This window comes from Archocentrus centrarchus, chromosome 17 (assembly GCF_007364275.1).
Source record: "Archocentrus centrarchus isolate MPI-CPG fArcCen1 chromosome 17, fArcCen1, whole genome shotgun sequence".
In the NCBI taxonomy this organism is placed as follows: domain Eukaryota; kingdom Metazoa; phylum Chordata; class Actinopteri; order Cichliformes; family Cichlidae; genus Archocentrus; species Archocentrus centrarchus.
Genome location: NC_044362.1, coordinates 12836073 through 12850245, shown reverse-complemented (window position 1 = coordinate 12850245; position 14173 = coordinate 12836073). Strand labels below are relative to the sequence as shown.

General features: G+C 41.6%; 1 protein-coding gene across 5 annotated transcripts in view; it reads right to left on the bottom strand.

The window, feature by feature from the left end:
• LOC115796017 (SPRY domain-containing SOCS box protein 4-like) overlaps positions 1–14173 on the bottom strand; it is a 77673-nt gene that overhangs the window by 40999 nt on the left and 22501 nt on the right. The window contains exon 1 of one of the 5 annotated variants that reach the window (XM_030752209.1): positions 2960–3560. The exons of 3 other annotated variants lie outside the window; for them this stretch is intronic. The gene's annotated coding sequence lies outside the window, so the exon portion shown is untranslated. Of the gene's footprint in view, positions 1–2959; positions 3561–14173 lie in introns of those variants that run through there. One more of the 5 variants, XM_030752211.1, reaches the window with a different exon arrangement.

Genomic DNA, 14173 nt, shown 5'->3' with positions numbered 1-14173 from the left:
ACATGATGTCAAAATACAGACAGAGACTGTGGACTGGGACTTTAAACTCCTCCAGCTGATGACATCTCTGGACTTATTAGGCTACTGCAGAAAGAGATGTTAGCATGCTCTATCGCAGGTTTGACCTTCTGTTTACCATCTCCTCACGCAGCTGTTTTCAACAACTTTTCTGTATTTGCTGCACTCCTCTCAAATTCTTCATCAGCTCTCAGTCCTACTGCCTTACCCATTTGTCTCTGCTTGCTACCCTCTTTCTGCCTTCCGGTACCAGTAAATCCAGGGAGACTAGCAGAACTGACACCCTATCAGTTTGTAACAGCGTTTACTGTGTGGCAATGCAATGCAAGCTCAGCATGCAGGGAAAAAAAAAAAAAAAAAGCACAGGCTGCAAAACTCTGGACATAGTTGCATACTAGTGGACATGCTCGCTGTCGCAAACACTCACTCCCAGATAAAATTACACATGTACTGTGAAAGTTAACAGCCAGCTTCTTATTGTTTTCCCTATTTCTCTGATGCATTATTTTTGATGGATTCCCACTCCCTCTCCTTCTTTCATCCGTCATAGTCTTTAACTCTTTACAGAGTAACTCCAGACACTGTCTGGAATCATGTTCCCTAATGAATCATGTTCCATCTTCCACCTCGGCTCACATTTTGCTCTCAAAAACCAAAAAAATTTCCCTCCATAAGTCCCTCGCTCTTTCACCTTAACATTAAACGTCATCACGGGTGATTTAGGAACTGAAACTGATCTAATTTCCAGCATTATGAAACAGAAATGAAGAAGATGTCTGCTTCTAAGCTGTTATGCTTCATTCATGCCTGTCATGACACCTTAAAATCCATGGTGCCCTAAGGGAAGACCATTAGTGCTACAGTGATGGAGCACCCCTTTACAGACAGCTATGCAGAACCTATTCACCCCCGTCTCACACACATATGGATACACACATCCACGTACACCTACACACACCCACACACAGGCCTTGGCGGTGCCATCCATAAAGCTTTCTGGCGCAGCTGTATATTCAGGTGGTAGCTTCACAGCCCCAGCAGTAAAGAAACTGAATCAAAGTCTGTCTGAATGTGACGCAGTGCTGCTGCCACGCTCACTTAGCCGAGCCACTTCCACAAGTGTGATGAAACGTGTCACACCCACACAAGTAAAAAGCACAATCCAGGAATTTTCACATTTTTTTTATATCAATATTTTGCATGATATAATGATGTCTCAAACTATTTGCGTCACAGATATTCAGTTTATACACTTATGACACGAGGGATTTTTCTTTAGAGCTGAAATTATTAATAATTTTTTTGAAATAAAAGGTAAAGCCTATATTAGCATGTTTAACATATCAACATGCAGATGTATAGTAGTGATGTTACCCTGTTAACCACACTAACTGCATCTAAAAATTAGATATGACTTCTTGGCTCTAAAAAGTGAAGCCTGGCGTCTGCATTCTTTTTAATAGCCAGCAGGAGGCGAATCTACTGACTGCAAACAAAGCTCAGGACTACAGAAGCTTCTGGGAAAATGACCTCCAGCTCCCATGATCTATGACCTCATTAAACTCTTTCCTGATGACTTGTGATGGTCTCAATCACTAGTTTCAAGTCTTGTCTCATTTTGGAAATTATGGCTCCCATTAGTCAAAAAGGACAATAATGAAGGGCACGCTTTAGGACAGGGCCATCCTTATGACTGACAAGTTACTAATGTACCAGCTCAACAACTGGGCTTCACTTAACAACAGATGACATCCAGTTGCATCTTTTAGAAACAGTTTATGGTTAACCATTTTAGCTTAGTAACATGAGCAACTCATCCGCATCATATAATAACACAATATATTTGAGATTTGGACACATGACGCAGCAAATCCAAAATAATGGAAACTTTTGTTCTGTGACACACAGATGTTTTATGACCGAGACACTTAGCTCACAGGGTGCCCTGCCAGGACATTTAACAGAGAAAAGTACACACACACACACACACACACACTGATACTGAGAACTCTCCCCACTGCTGTTAGTCTGTAAGAAGAAAAGACAATAAAGGAAAAGAAATTTACAAAAGGTGTCAGAAAATGTTAAATAGGCAGAGGCTGTGAAGGAGGAAAGCTGAGTGGATCTGAATGAAAAAAGAGAGCTGAAGGGAGCAAAAAACAATGGAAGAGATGGAAGGAGAGGGAGAGAGAGAGGGAGGGAGGGAGAAACAGAGGTCAGCAGCTGACAAAACAAAAAGGATAAAGTCAGAAAAGAGAGCTGCTATCTCTCTATCCCAGAATGGACTACACAAATACACCCTCCCACCCCAATCCATAGACTAAACACAACAGTGTGAGAAATGCTACTGCAGTCACATCAGAAGTGTTCACAACATACACACAAACAATGTGTTTAAAAATAGAAAGCAGGATCTATCTTATTGCATGTGAGCGGGGGAAATCCAGGAGTAGCTTATCCTAGAACTCGCAACTGTGTCTTTCCCAAACAAAAGCTGCCCCACCACCACCACTACCACACACACAAAAACAGATACACTCAAACACACATACACACACAGGGGTATCCCAGCTGACCAGCTGAGACCTCGAGACCATTAGGAGAATTAAAGGCGACAGAAGGTGAGCAAGAAGAGGGAGCAACGGCGGGAGGAGAGGCTCAGTGTGAAGCAGCATCCATAAGAGAAGGAAATGTTTTCAGCAAAAGCAGCAAAGCGTAGGCTGATCTTGTCTAATGTAAACATAATGAAAAATGAATCATACTAACAGCTACTTTTAACCTTCAGGCATGCATTGTCCATCACTGTATGCGCTGTCACACAGAGCAATAAATAACTGTCAAATAAATAACTGTAAGGTTGCCGTTTCTTCCTCAAGTACGCACACTCTTCAAATTGCAACAATCTCTCTCAGTGGGGTATTTCAGCAAAGACACACTTCACCTTGTAGACATCAGATCAGATCAAGCTGCTTACAGGGAATCTCCAGTGACTCTTCTCACAGCTCACTGCGTGTAGCTGTTCAGCCCGAGTCCATGTTCAAATCCGAGAGGCGAACAAAACACACTTAAACTCCTTTAGCCCGTCGCCGGCAGCGAGAAAACCTGAGAATACAGACGGAAGAAGAAGCAGCAGCCGGCAAGTCAGACAAACAGAAATGGAGAGAGAGAAAGACTCCTTCTTTCCTTTGAGAGCTCTCTCCCTCCTCCTCCTCCCTCCCTTGTTCCCTCCCTCTTTTCTCTCCCTGGAGCTTATCTATCCTGAGGCTCTCACTTCTTTCTTACCCCCCACCTTCCCCCAAATCACTTGAGCTCCAACTCCGATGAGTGTTTCCAAGGAAGCACCGTCACGATTTTCTCCGCCGCAACTAGCAGCTCCGTGCATACTTTTAGCACCACTCCAGTTTCAGTTCCACTTCAGTCTTTCCAAGGGGGGGGTGGGGGGAGCAGGAGAGAGGCCTGAAATCTGATCCGTTGATCTAATCAAGCAAAGTTACCAACAGCAACCAGACCAGCAGGCAGCTGAGAGAAACACCCGGCAACCCCCCACAACCACCACTGCCCACCCCACCCCGACTCCCCACTTCTTACAAAGAGCTCACACAGAGCCAACCAACCAAACCAACCCCCCCCCCCCCCCCCCCTCCCCTCCACTGTTGGAGCCACACACACATTCACACATATACGCACTCCTACACGTGCCACAAACACCACACGAGCGGATCATGTGCACATTTCAGCCATCAAGGTGAAAAAGGCCAGTTGTGTTCTACGTGCACAGGTATGTCCAAAGCCACAGTTAACCACACAACAATGACATTATTTCAAAAGTCATGAAGTAAAACATCCAAAAACTAAATATTAATAATAATAATACTTGGAGACTGTTTTCACAGCGTTTGATTACTGTTGCAGAGTACAAAGTGTTCCTTTTTGTCTACTTTCCATGTGTGCAATTAGCACATTAGATTCAGTGCTGTCTGGGTGATGACCCCCACTCTCTTTTGTTCTGCTCTATTACTCTCTGTGCCTTCTGTTCTTTCCTGTTGTCACCTCGTTTATCTGCCCACAACTGCAAATTAGTGCATAACTACTGCATAACTCTGAGGTGATGGGATGCCTAGGTTCATTTATCACCCTTTTCCTACAGCTACATAAGTCATTTAAGTCGGGAAAGCAAATAGAGTACTATACATATATATATCCAGAAAAGAAATCACACAAATGCCTCACACACTGTCCTCTTTGACAAAAACATTTCATCTCCGTGTGGCATTCAAAAAACACGTTACACAAAAGTATGCTGACTTACACACACTGCCAGCTCACTTCCTGTATGTGCTTCCTTTTCCCAGGACTGCTGTGACCACCGGGGAACCAAATCCCCCAAAACACCACATCTCCCACTGTATCATTACATCACATGTCAGCTCAGGCATTCAAGCATAATTTGCAGTAACAGAGATTTGTGTGATGGTGAATCACGGTTTGTCTGACTTTTGTTTTCAGACATCTACAACTAATAGTGGGGTCACATTTAATTAGGAGCCCATCTACCCCCCACACACACACAAAGACAAACAAACAACTTAAAAGGAGCAGTTCAGAATTTGGGGGAATGTAGTTATTGCCTTTCCTGCTCAGAGTTTAAGAGAATTTAACCATTTTAGTCTGGATTTTTCTAGACATTACCCGATGGAGGTATATGTGACCATGCAAATATTCAACACAGTTGGATTAGAACAGTCTTTAACCTCACCTAGTTAAAAAAAAAAAGTAAATCTATGATGCTAAAATGCACCAATTTGCACCAATGTGAGAATAATGCAGGCAATAGTCCAACGCTAGCAAGTGGTAGTCCTGTGTTCTGTGTGATTGAAAACAGAGAACATTTGCCTTTAAACTAAAGGTTGTGCCAAACCAATGCAATCAATATGTTTCAAAAGGCACAAATTTTATCTTAATGGTGAACATTCTCTGATTCCAGTTTCACTATTGCACAAGTGGTTTACAAGTGGTCTGAAAACAAGTTGGCGTATTCCATGCAAAATACAGGCGACTGTAGCAATCTGCTAGCGACCAAACCATTCACAAGGAGGTTTTTGGTGCAGCACCTTTTTTGTGATCAATTTCACTTACCAACTGTCAGCAACCTCCAACAACTACTCAACCAGTCAGACAATACACAAATTTTCCCTAACAACCTGTGGTTGTGTACAGGTTGCAGACTGGTCTCTAGGCCTGTGTGACTGCGGGCTTAATTACTGAGCATCAGTGGGAATGATAAGTAGATTTTTCCATTTTTGACAGAGCAGGCTGTTTCTAGTCTGTTAATGATAACCATACAGCATTTATATCCGAGAAAGACTTAAGAATGTTTTTTAATTCTTACCTTTTTAGTCTGCATAACTTGCCTGTGCCTAAAAAAAAGTCTTTGAAATGTTAACATGAATATGGCTCAGAAAGCTGAGAACTATTCAGCATGAACATTCAGAAAAACACACATGCGGCGTATACAAGTCAGAGCCAGTTAACTGGCTTCATTCAGACATTAAATGGAAAAGAGGAAATGTGCAGATCTACACACACACACACACACACACACACACACACACACACACACACACACACACAAAGAGGCAGCTATGATCATGTGAAGCAGACTTATGAGTTACAAACATTACCTTTGCCCTACAGAAACGCAGTGCTTATACATGCACACAAGTCAGTTTCTTAACCATTCTAGACACCATCCAATGTAAGTCAGTGTTTTTGAATGTAAGCAGTCACTGTAGGCTTCAGGTAATACACCGGTAGGAAGGAGGGAGAAAGGAAGGTTATAGATCTGGGAAAGAATCTGAGACTCCATTTCCACAGAAGACACACTGCCATGTTTTTGTTTGTTGGTTTGTTTGGGGAGATATTTCACTGTGGAATTTCCCTGTAATTATTTTTAGACATATTCACATGAAATAAAGTGAAATTCTTAGTTGCTTAATTTCTGTAATGCTCTCAACTGTATTTTGCAATCATACTTGAGAAGTGCAACATACACTATCATAGTCAGCTGAAAAGAGTGTGTCAAAGGAGAGGGGGAAGGTATATTTTCTTGTTTATTTCATTTATGAACTGCTAATTTGCACCTTTATTTGCATTTAAAATACAAACTCACAAACTCAGCCCCCTAATTCTCCTGGCTAAGAGGCTTTTCCAGGTTTTAGTTCTGGGAGGCTTTGCTTCAAACCAGTGATCACCAAAATTGATTGTTTTCTGTCCAGCATGACAGCAATAACATACTGTATGCAAAATCCGAGAAGGAATGATAAAGTAACACTAGATGTAAAACACAAAATATTTCTTTAATTTTATTATACTATATAGAGATTTCACAGCTTAAGACGTAACTGTATCTAAACCTAGGAAATAAACTGCCGAGTTTTAGCACTTTACTGTATGTCCTGCTACACAGAGAAATTTGTCAGGCAGGAGGATTTCTGTTAGCTGATTTTTATATTTTCTGCATCTCAGCATTCATATCCATCTGTGTCACTGTGTCAGTGCGCTTCACTAAAACAAATTCTTGCATTTTTTTCCATTAATATACCATAAGACTGGCTTCTATTATCCTAAATAAGAAACCAAAGAAACAATCTGACATTACAGCTTCAAGCTGAGGACTATGGTCCCCCCCCCAAAAATCTCTACTGGGCCCTGCCGTAAATTGCCCCTGATTTTCTGCCTCAAGGCACATCCACATTAAAGAGACCCCATGGGGTCTGGGGACACATATGTGTGTGGGTGGGTGTGCTTATGTGCTAATCTGCAGGACAATGGGGGCCCTGTCCTTACCCCACACAATTAAGGCTAGGGGCCTAACAGCTGAGCATCTTATTGACAATAGAAACTGGAAGTGTGTGTGCATGTGCACTTGTGTGTGTGTCCTGCCAACACACGTGTCAAACACAAAGCCATCCAACTGTCCACATCGCCCAGGGGAGAGGGATCAACAGAGAGGGGGTGGGATGGATGGATGGGCGGAGAACAAAAGTGGGAGAAAAAAAGGGGTTGAAGGCTGAGTTATCTTTTTTATATATATGTATGTGTGTGTGTGTGTGTGTGTGAGCCCTTTCTGTGTTTATACAATCAGCTGCTGTTTACACACATGAATCCAAATCACAAACAAGATATAGACCCACACATAATACTTAACAAAGCCACAAAATGTCAATTTTACTTGGGTTTTTGTGGGGATTAAACAAATCACAGATAACCCACGATAACTATTTTTTTTTTTTTGGTTTGGGTTTTTTTGGTCCTCTGTTACCAGTCTTTATGCTAATATAAACTAGCGGGATGCGCGCTACAGCTTTAGATTTAACTGACAGACTTGAGAATGAGATCCGTTTTCCCACAGTAACTGACACCGTCCTGATTTCTCCTGGAGGCTCTTGGTACCAGTTCACACAAGCTGCCCTCAATACCCGGTAGTTTCATCCATCCGCTAACTAACCTCCCATCCTTGAACCTAAGATGCAATTACCAGCAAAATGTCCTCATGTCTGAGGGATGTCCGCATCTTTATCTGCCTTCAAGGGCATATTCCTTGAAAGCAGATATTTATCGTCCTTAGTACACAAGGAAAGACAAATATGAGTACACTAACAGTTAACTGTCATACTGTGTAAACACACAGGAAAGGCTTCCTGAAACAAACCAGTACACGGTTCCTTTTCCCTCTTGCACACATCAGTGCTGACCATCTGAGTACAGCAGGTAGGCGTTAATTCAGACTGGCTGCACAATCAATGATGGTAAATGGAGGCAACAGGAGGGACAGACAGTGATCTGCTGCTTTCATTTCCCTCCCATATCGCTCTCTCTTCCTCCCTCCATTAAAACAGACCATGTCTTGTTTCCCTATAGGAAAGCTCACTTAATGAGGCACAATCTCAGTTTGGAGTGCACTCATGCAGCTTCCTCTCTCTTTTTAGGCTGTTCAGTTTACACCATCAGTGCCAGGTATCCGTTCTGTACAGTATACATATCTCTCTTTCTGAGGGCATGCCAGACTGTTTGGTTCTTTAGTAACTGAATTAAAGCTGCAGTTTTATCCAGTGATATTTTAGGCTTTTATTTTTTTTAAAGTCTTAAGAAATACAGTAGAATATTTTAATATTATTATTATTATTATTATTACTGCTATTTTGTGATGTGTGCACACCGCTCTGAAATTACATATAAAATCAGGTAAAAAAAAAAAAAAAAAGTGAGAAAAACCAGATCTGCGTGTGAAACATTTGTAAGCACAATTTCTGTCTCTGTTCCTCTTGGTTATCCGGTATGGGATACTCACTCAGCTCTATTTTATTTGCCACCTCTGCTTTTAAACACTAAGAATTTACTATATTCTCAATTTTAATGAGGCTGCTGTTACTCAGTGTTCTCCCTCCTTGCCTTCTCCAAGCCAATTAGCTCCTATACCCTTTTCTTTAATTAACCATTCACCATTAAAGTACTGCTTGGAGATGTTTGTACAGGACATGTTAAGGGGTAGGACCGGGGTCAAGACAGTTCACGTGAGGCTGGAGGTGAAAGCAATGAGAGGTACAGGACAGAAATCACAAGTCACCTGAGGATCAAGCAAGAAGGTTGCTACACCCACAGGGCCCTTAATTCTGGTATTTCTGATTGAAACTAGTTGTAATTTTCCATCGCAGTAAACAACCTCGGGAATCCTGGGACAGTTTTGAAACCCATCATCAGGCCAGAGTGAGATCACGTAACCCAAACTGTTTTGAGAGTAAATAACAGCCCTATAACAATTCCAACACTGACTCTAAAAATCAAGTGCAACCATATTTGATCCAACATTGTGACACAATTTGATTTTCACCGATCTGACCACTGCAAATTTCAAAAAATTACAAAGGTTTGTTTTTCAATAATCGATACACACTCGTCCAGGATCAGGGATTTCAAGGGAGGGAAGTGTCTAATTTCTGATGCAGTGAATTTGATTATAAAATGTTAACCAAAGAATGCACTACAAGGGCCTTTTTTTAAAAAAATTATTATTATTAGGTAATTATGCTTTGGTAAAATTTCTTATGTACACAAATGGATGTTCTTCATTGCACTGCCAGACTGGAGTTGTGTCTCCAATGTGATTAAAAAGTCCTGGTTTACAGCTCAGTGCTTTATGGATTTAGTTTTTAGTTGCAGGCCCATGGATTACTGTCCACTTAAATTTGAAGAACATGTTTTCTATGTAATGTCCTAAAATAAGTGAACAGTTACAGAGTTGAGGGGCCATAGGATGGTTTTAGTCTTTATTTTTTTGGTGTCCCTCTGATCAATAATGTTTTTCTGTGCTTGAAAAATATAAAAGTCCTACTGCTTCTACCATCTCATATGATTGTTGAACATTAATCAGATGTTGAGAAGTGGTAGATCTCTAGTAGACCTCAAACAAAAGGATGAAGCTCTTCAAAGATGCCTAAAAACGAAGACCGCTCGAACCCGAGCCCACATAAACCTCCTCCATGACGACACTGAAGCAGCATGTGCCATTCGATTGAGATGAGCCTTAAAGAGAAGAAAAAAGTGGAGGAGCTCCAAGTTAGGAGCTACCTCCTCTGTGACACATTAAAGGACGAGGAGGATGAATGGAAGCTCATCAGCAACCAGCTTCAGGTGTGCTGTCTCATCTGATCACTACTTTACCCTCATGTTTGGGCCTAACAGCTTCTTTCAGACTGAGTCATGGTTTAGTAGAATACAACATACACCGTTTCTCTTTCTACATAGGAGCTTGCATCCAACACTAAGAAACTGGAAGAAAAGCTGGAAACAAATTCTAACGAGGAAAAACGGGAAAACTAGAGGCCGAAGAGGAAGAAACAAACAAACAAAGGACAATAAAGAGCAGAAAGGAAAGGAGGAAAACCCCCACCTCCTTACACCCCACTCCTACCCTTTTCCCCCTTCCCCCTTCCTATTTTCCTCTGCTCATCCTGTGTCTTGCATCTACCCTTTACCTCTCACCTCCTGTCCATTTTCCTCCTTCCGATGAGGAGTTATAAAATCCCGCTCCCACCACTACTGGACATTTCCAACCTGAAGCCGCCTTAACTGGTCTTTCTGAGAACTGCAGATTTTGGCTTCAGCCCTGGAGGTTGATAAAATTAAAAAAAATATTTAAAATCTTTTTAGTTGAGACTGTCTCTCCCTTTCTCCACCCACTGGCCCTTTTTCTCACAGTGTTCTTGTCTCTCTCTACTGTGCTCCACTTCAACCTTTTATCTCTACCCTTTTCACCCTCTAGCTCTGCTCAACCATTCATCACTCCAGCACCTCCTCTTGCCACACCTCTTTTTATACTCACTTTTATTCCTCCCCCTCTTTGCTCTCCCTCCTTCCTTTTCTATAACAGCTGTTGGTCTGCGTCTGTCACCGCTGACCCCTCGTTGCCACGTGCTAAGTCTCCATGTCCCACAGAGACCCTAAATCATTAACATATGTGCACACATATACATATACAGAGCCATGTCCAATTGGTGGCTGCCTCCCTTCCACAGAGAGCGAGAAACTCATACAAACTCAACCTCTGACTGCAGTACATTTCTGTATCACCTGTCCATCAAATGCCTTATGAAGACCAAGTCCTTTGATTATACAGCACTAAACAACATGCACAGAGAAACTCAGCAGCAGGAAGCCAGTCAGCGTAAAGCACTCCTTACATGAAAGCCACAGACACATCAGCGCTGACACTGGAAACTCTAAGCCTCATTAGCCTAATGAAGGAAATTTTTGGTGTTTGGTATCACATGTGGATCACAAAAGAGTCCATCAAATAAAATGTTTAAGGGCCTTATCCTATAGTAGCAAAGTAATATTGGTAAATCACTTTTAATGACCAACGCTTGCAGTAAGAAATCATTACGTGTAACCGTAAGAGTGCTTTGGACATTCAGCATCTGCTCAGGCTTCATCATTAAGAACATCAAAGGCGTATTACTGCATGCAGTACCTTGTTAAAAACAACGGGGTTGTGTCCACAGCATCAAACTGCTTCCCACACCGCTGTCTCTCAAAGATAAGCATTGTTTTTGGGGTTGGCACAGTTCTAGACTCCTTGTCATCTCCAAAATGTTGCAGCCATGTGAACATGTTGAATGTGGAACAGTCTTATCTTTCTTTTCACATCAAGGTCTAACAGCTCTGAAGATGATACAATGGGCTCTTCGCAGTCTCACACTTATCAAGTGCAGACGCATTGTTAGCCTTTGTGTCTGCACCTCAGTCATATGTGTGCCAACATGGATGTGGTTGATGGGTAAAATATCTGAGTAAAATATCTGCACGTCATTTTTTTTTTCTACTGAATTGCCCACTGTTTCAAATCCTGAGTCAGGACAAGAAAATGGGTTAGAGTCATGCAGACAGACCATCAGATTAAAAAAAACAAACAGAGACTGAGGTAATCAGTGGAGACACTGATACCACCACCACCACCACACACACACACACACACACACACACACACACACACACACACACACACACACACACACACACACACACACACACACAAACACAGGGCCACAGCTAATCAAAAAGCACACAGGCTTTAGTTTATCTCCTTCACCACATTACTGAACTGGCAAAATACCTTTGCTTTAATATCATGTCAAACTGTGGAAATATTTAAAATTTTCTAACTTTCATGCCAGTTATTGACAAAGTTATCGAAAAGCAATCCTGTAAATAAAACTTGGCACAATTATTAAAATGAAGGCTGATGAGTTCAGAAGTTCCCACATACTGACTGAACTTTTTAAAGTGACATTTAGGACTGAAATCCTGCAGAGACCCAGCTCACGGTGTGCCATACCCAGTGTTGAGCCTACAGCAGTGTTGACAGCCATCGATAAACCAGAGACACAGATACAAAGTTATCAGGATTACACTCAGCAAGTTTAAATAATATATGTATACATGCAGACTATAGCATGCTGAGTTTCCTAAGTGCCTCTGCCTTCTTCTTTGTGTTGGGCATTCAGAAACTGTGCTGCACCAGGTCATATAATCTGTCAGAACACCATTAAAGCGTCCATCAAACCCCAAGTTTCATATTTTCCATTTACCACATGTCACACTGAGCAAAGAGACCCATTTACAAAATGCGATATTAGCCCTGTCACAACAGGTGACACGCACTCTGTTCTTGTCATATTCTGTGACAACCACAGTGTCCGTGTCCACAGAGAAGTCTTTTTCTTTTTTTTTTCCTCCAAGCTTGGTGTGCGTGTTCACCTTTGTCACTCAGTGTTTCCACATGTTTACATGCAACTCTAGGATTCGAGGTCGGAACACAGAAACAGCTGAAGACTGCCAGCTACTGTTCGTCACCACGATATACAGTTCATTACTTTATAAGGATTAATGGTAACCTGCTGAGCTTTACTGGAGACAAAATTGTGTTAACATAAAGAAAAAAAAGAGACTGCACAGGTGAGATTTATTTTAAACCTGTGTCATTTGCTTGCCACCTTCTTCTTCTTCTTTGTTGCTGCATTACTGACACAAACTTGGTGCTATCTGTGTTGATGTGCAGGGGGGCAAGCTAATCAAAACATTACTCAATAGTACTGCCAGTAGAGGCACCCTGGTAGTTCATATGAAAGCAGCAAAGAAAAAGAGTTTCTTATACCAAAAATGAATTAAGGCCTGGAAAAAAGTTTCTAAACACTGTTTCCAAAGAACAGGGTTGCACACATCTTTTGAGAAGTTGCATACTGCAACTAAAAACTGTTGAACTGTTGAAGCTAAGAAATCTTGCTGCAAAAATACGTGCTCATTTTATGAACTGATAGCAGCAATATGCTTCAAAGAAGCTGACCGGGAGCATGTTTGAATCGATCCTTCAGTTGCATCAAGTGAAGGATCGATTCAGGGTCACTGCTGTTGGATTTCTTTGTTTCACAATGTGCCAAAATGACTTCAGTTGCTGACGGGTGTAGACTGAAGCTGGGCCAGAATGTGGTTTTGCATTATATTGCTGAAAAAAAGCAACGCCTTTGCATCATCTGCATGGGAGCACGTGTTGCTCCCAAACCTGTTTATATCGTTCAGAATTAATAGGGCCTTCATAGATGTGAAACCATTAATTGGAATAAACACAGGGGGTTCAATAACTCAAGGGCTCTCTGCTAAGGTACTTGAATAAATGTGTGTGTAAACACATGCGCAGTACGGAGAGGCAGCAGCCACACAGTAGGATACTACAGTGGCACACAAGCGATGGCAAAACAGTTAAAGAAGAGCTGAACTGTTGACTGCTATCAAGCAACATTCTGGTCAACACAGCAGCACAGCCAGCAGTTTCTCAGCCCACAGCAACTTAGCAGCTTATAGCAGCTCCATTTCCTCCAGCCAGAGTGGGAGGGCGCGCCAGGCTGCTACAGTAATCCACTTTACTTTGAGATTAGCAGCTCTCTGCAGGTGTCAATCTCTGTCTGCCCATCTCTGTTTTTGACCTCTCTGATAATCGTTGTCGCGTTACAACTCGTTCAGTGTTTGGTCTGTTCTTAGTTTTACAGTTGCATTCAAACCAATGTGGGGAAAATATGCTAGAATTATGCTTAATACTCCCAGAAAAAAATCCAGGCAAAAAAATGTTCTTTTAATTCAACGTTTCCCGGAAGCCGACTAAATTAACAATGTAGATTTTTTTTTAAACTATTCCACTGAGTAAAAAAGAAAAAACACTGTTTTGTACAAATGCACCATAATTATAAGAATTAGGTAAACATTGTTGTGTTGAGAAAAAATTACAATGAGCTGACAATTTCACACTATTATACAACTGTTTTAAAATAAGCATTTAATGCCGCAGGATGTGGGAAATTATTAGTTTTTTTTCCTCCCCATTTTCATTCTTTTCCACATGGTTATCACACACACACACACACACACACACACACACACACACACACACACACATGTTCATAACTTGCTCGTTGGTGATATCAGTTCTAATTTATCTAGCAGCTCATCAGTGCAGCGGGACTCCACTGATGAGCTAGGTAAACAATTTGAATTCTTTTTCCATTTCCAATTAATGTGCAACATTCAAACTAGTGCACTACTGATA